This window comes from Geospiza fortis, unplaced genomic scaffold (genome assembly GCF_000277835.1).
Source record: "Geospiza fortis unplaced genomic scaffold, GeoFor_1.0 scaffold112, whole genome shotgun sequence".
Classification (NCBI taxonomy): Eukaryota; Metazoa; Chordata; class Aves; order Passeriformes; family Thraupidae; genus Geospiza; species Geospiza fortis.
Window position 1 is genome coordinate 19,093,146 of NW_005054298.1, and position 5,679 is coordinate 19,098,824.

Below are 5,679 nucleotides of genomic sequence, written 5' to 3' on the forward strand. Positions count from 1 at the left end.
CCGGGGCCCTCCGGGGCACCGCCGGGGCACCTCCGGGACACTCCGGGACACCTCCGGGACACCTCCGGGGCCCCTCCGGGACACCTCCGGCGCTCTTTGGCAGGGGCTGGCAGGTGGAAACACGGACATTGTGCAGTGTAGAATGCACAGTGTACCCGGGGCTCAACACATACATTCCTTTCCCTGCCTTAGCAAGCAAAGTGAGGGCTCCCCGCAGCAAAGAGAGCATTGCCCTCATGCTGTGGAAAAATCCCAAAGGCTTGAAAAGTCGAGATATGGCCTGGGGACCTCTGGCAGGCACTAGCGAGTCTGAGGGAGGCTTTCTACTTGTCCCACTCACTCCCTCCCTCCTGAGAGAGCTGCCTGGGGAGAGAGATCCCTGGGGAGGAGGTTATGCCACCACCTCTCCTCTCACCCCCATCCCCTCCCAGCAACCACATCTTGCTGAAGGCTGCTGGAGGCAGTGCAAATCGACACTTGCAAAAGGGCAGTGGCAAAGCTTATATAAAAGGGCAAAAAACCAGACTACAGTAAGTATTTTAGTTACTTCCTGATAGCCTTCTGTTTCCCACAGCTATACATTTGCAGAATATTTTTAAAGTGATTTCTTTATGATGTGACTAAATGTAATTTGTGTTTTCAAAGGAAAACAAAAATCAAAGCCCAACAGTGAAAGGGCTGGGATCTTGCACTTTTGAAAGTGGCTACTGCATATCAAAACCAGCTACTTTCAATCAACATTTTTTGCTGTGCATTTTGTGGAATGGCTACAGGGTAACCAAATGAGCATTGTAATTACATTCCCATAATGTGCACATATTGCTCTGGGCTCCAAATGATCTGCTATACCTTTGGAATAACCATTAAGGTTTCTATCAAAAATGACCACATTTCAGCCATTCTCTTAGTGCACTGATAAATGTAGTATCAATTGCACTTTTTCTGACACTGACTTGTATTATTCCTTTGGTTTTCTTTTTCTCATTCTTACAATTTTTGTGGTCTTGCCAGTTTGTGTCAAAGAAACACGGTATCATAGGATTGGACATGACCACCTTCAATTCAACGTGCAGGATGCATTGGCACCCAGGCTTTACTAACAAGAAAATCACAGCAAAGCACCAGGGGATACAAACCTGTTAAATTAAAAGGAGAAAATCTATTTCTCCATGGAGAGAGAAAAAAGGAAAAAGGTACTAATTGCATTGTGGAGGTATTTTATGGAACTGGTACAGTTGGTCTTACTAGAAACTGATTGTACATGTTATATATTTAAACTTATATTTATTTTACAAAATCTGATTCTGCCTATCAGAGCATAGTGTTGAAGTATTTACATTAAAAAGGTATTCCATAAAAATTCATGTCCAGCCACCATGTAGAGATCTAGCTGTAATTAAATCTCCAAAAGTGGCTATCCTCCTTCTTCTGTGTAAGAACAAGTGCGTCCTTTCTGGATTGCAATCAATAGCAGGTTACCTGATTATACACCTTATTATGTCTTATATAGTAGTGTGAGCCACTGGAGGGTGACATGTGAACAAATAGATATGCTTGATCAGATCTTTTCCAGAAACACACCTTACAGGAGAGAGAAAAACAATTAGTGTGTGTTATAGGTTACTGATTTACAATTTACATCATAAATCAATGTCTGATTATTTTAATGCAAAATATTTTTTAGCTTCATTTTATTGCACTAATGGTTTCAATAACACTCTGTAATTTTCTCAGATGAAGAGGTGATTGGACAGCTCTTACAGAAATTTTTAATTACTGTCATTAGTGGCTGCAATATTTTTTTTCTATAGACCTAAGATATGTGTGATTGTATTGTGCTGTGGGTACTCTGTGGCCATGAGAATCCAAACTCCCCCTTTCCTCCTAAATGTTTGCATCTGTAAACATGTGTCACTGTGCAAGTCTCATCACAATAAATACTAGCATCACACAAACATTAACTAATGTATTGACATGCTATTTTAGGCGGGTGTGGTGGTACATCCCCACCCTTGGGCCACACTGTGATTTCAGAAATACTCATTAAGCCTCGGCCTTGACAAGCACCACCTGAGCTAAGCTCTTGAGCTTATCAGAAACACTGCCTGCTCCCACAAGCTTATGCTTTCTAGTGAGACTGTTTTTTAACTAACAGCCTTGAAAACTCATTATTCTTGCCTGAATAAAAATCCAAGTGGAACAAGATTTTTGTCACCACACTTTTAAAGAAAATTGCCGACCCAAATTGTGGCCAGGATGGAAAATTACTATGACTAAAGCCAACTCTTTTGTGACCCTCTAAAGAGCAGTCCTAGTGAGACCCTTTGGGCCCTCCTGGACTGCAGCAGGCTGTGACCAGCACCTCCCCCTGAGTGGGACCTCTCAGAGCCAACTCTCATGTTTGCCATACCTGGGGCACCACCGCTGACCACCAGCAGTGGAGCCTGGGCTACCCCCACTCCTCCAGACTCAACGCTTTGCCCACTGAGAAGATGCAGAGAGAAAGATGAGAAAGGCATCTGATGTGAGTACTTTGATGAATTCAAAGGGAATTTTTCAAATGTATATACCTTGTATGTAGTCCTTGGGGTCTGTGTGTGAGCATGCTGTAGGAAGTGTACTATGAATGTTGCTCTCCTAGATTCTTAAGTACTTTAGATTTGTAAGTAAGTTAGGCCTATTACTGAGTTACTGTTGTGCTACAGTAAATTCTATAAGAATCTTTTGTTAAATTGCTTACATTAAGATGTCAATTAAGTGCTGTTAAGTGCTATTAAAACTTTTAGGCCAAAACCATTTTTCAAGTGTGGGGCTAAGTTTGGCAAGGAAGTCCATTCTGAACCTTGTGACTCGATGGGAGAGTCTCCCTTATTCTTTTTTTATCCTTATTCTTTCTCAGCCTTACCCTTTTTCCATGTAGATAATTTTTGGTTGATTTTAGTTTTAGATTGATTTTAGACTTCAGTAAAATTTTTCTCTGTGTGCTTTAACCATCTAGTAAGTAGTAGAGTGAACCTTGCCAATGAACTTTGTCATGCTTTCACTTTTATATTAAACATACTTTTGCTGATATCTTTGCCAGGGATTCTTTGAGTGTCCTAAAACACTCATTCATGACAGCAGGTAAAAATGTATTGCTTTAATTAAAAAAAAAAAAAAGGAGGGAAAGGAGCATAAAGAGTGTTGAGTGTAGTTAAGATAGGAAGTGTGTAGGAGAGCCAGGGACAGGGCAGCAGGAGTCCTGCCTCCAGAGAGAAAAGCTGTGTTACAATGCCAACAGCCGAAATCTGCAAGGTGACACGCAGCACAGCACTTGTCCTTTGTCCCAGCAGACCAAAGGTCACATCTTTTGTTTCTGACAATGGAGCTATTGTTGGAGGTCCATGTTCTTGCTGCTGCTTGAAGCTCCTAACATGTAAACAACTTTGCTTCCCCCCAGATAAATGCAGAAAATGTTGCATGCTCAATCTACTGCATGTCCTTCCATTATTCCAGCCTATTCCCCTAGCAGGTCTTCCAAGGGCTGCTACCATGTAGTGACAGCTCATTTCAAAGACAGATGAGACCATAACAGATTTTTTTCTTGAAAACACCTGATAAATACTCCAGATGACCTTTGCTGACATGTGAGCTCTGAGGGAAGAGCTTGCTGGTAGCACTGGACAGGCAATGCAGGACCCTGACTGGGGGACTGAACAGGCGGGGATGTTTTCCTCCACTCACATTAACCTAATTTAAGTGTGGCTGAAAATGCAATGTTCACCTTTGAGTTCAGCTTTGCATGTCTTCAGCTACTATTAATAGCTAGATGTAGGACAGTGGTGCTGCCTATGTCTTAACAAACACAGAAAAACCTTTTCCATCATGGCAAAGCCAGTTGGTAAGCTTGTTGTGTCCATCTGCCCAGGGCACCTGGGCCCTGCAGGGCAGAGCAGGAGCATGCAGGCCGTGAAGGTGAAAACAGGGGAAATCACAGTGTTGCAGGTCACAACAATCATCTCCTAAGTTACAGACCTTCATTTTCTGGTACCCTTGCTGTGTGCTGTAGGAAGGGAAGCCTCTGCCCTTCACACACATCCCATTTCTCTTTTCCCTGTTCTGAACTCTTCTCCTCAGTCATCTGTAAAATATGTGAGCTGATATACACAATTTTCAATAAAATAATTATTTTTCACATTTAAAAAAAAACCCTGACAATACAGTTCATGAAATGTCCTGTCTGGATTCCTGACAAAGTCTCTGCTCTGGCCTATTAATTTGAAAGCCATTTGACTACATATGTAGCTTGAAGATTTGAAGAATGCATTAAGCATTAAATGGACAAGTAACTAAAGTCTGAAGTTCTGCTTTAGCTAGTGCCATCAGCACTCCATAACATTTAATGTGATGCTCTTGAAAGCTGTGAAGGTTGGCTACTTCTTTAGTAAAATTCTGATAATTGTGATTCAAGATGTTAAGGGCTTTTACTGTTCATAAATCTCTTCTTCCATGTAAGTAAACTAGTATTTTTAGATTTCTTTTTCTGAAAGAAGTAAAAGTACATCAAAATTCAAAAAACATTGATGGCTTTTCCCTGAGCTGTCTTGTCTGGAAGCCAGGTGGGTGGCAATCCTCCACTAATGTGGATTTAGAGGAATGGAGTGTGGTCTGGTCTCTGGAGAACTGGTTTAGTTCATCTGCTTTTGTGTGTGCTGAGAAGCCAGCAGTGCAGGTAAGTGTGTAATTATGGGCTTATTTAAAATGGAGATTCTTTTACACGACAGATTGCAGCACGCACAGGAAGAATAATGCCCACAGAAAATAGAACACCTCCGTGAGGGCTCTTGTACCCTATTGTGCTGTAGGCTATTTACAGGCTTTGGCTCAGAGATGATTCCTGGTTTGCCTTACACGGGCACGGGGTTACACGGGCCGCGGCCGCCTCCCTCCTGCTGATGGCAGCGGGACCCGCCGGCTGCCAGGGAGGCACCTGGAAGTGCTGAGCTGCAACAGTTGCGCTGGTATCAGCCCTGCTCAAACCGCAGCACAAACAGGATTATAGCAAACACCAGGGCCGCAAATCCCGTACAGCTTCTTCAGGGCTTCTCCCGTTACTACTGCTGCCAAATACCACGTAGCAGTTATTCTGCTGTGTTTAACGGCTGTACTTGATTTAATGTACTATTATACATGTTACCAAAAATGGTTTAAAATGATTGATCTATTTTCTTCTGGCCTGTCTTCAAATAGTATTGTGATTGCAGAGGGCAAGGCAGCCAACTTCTTTGTAAAATTCTGTTGAACTGCTGTTACCCGAGGAGCAGAGGCGTCACCCAGAGTCCAACTCCTGACGCTGATCCGTGGGGCCCTGGTGAGTGATCCCCCATTCCCCGGGGAGCTCTGGGCAGCCTGCGCGCTGCGGGCGGCTGTTCTGATACAGTGCACTCGTACCATGCTGCTCGGCAGGCACTGCGGGGGCAGCCAGCCCACAGACCCTCGGCTTTATTTCGTGAAGCCACACTGCCCTTGAAAACTGGCAGGCTTAAGGAGTTTATTTCAGTTTATTTTATTTGGCATATAAAAATATTTTAAACAAAAAAAAAAAGGAGAGCTAGAAACTACGGAGACTTCCCAGCTGGCCCAGCTTAGGCACGAGTAGCCCCGGGCGCGCCCTCCGCCCCCCGCCCCCCTTCTGCATCT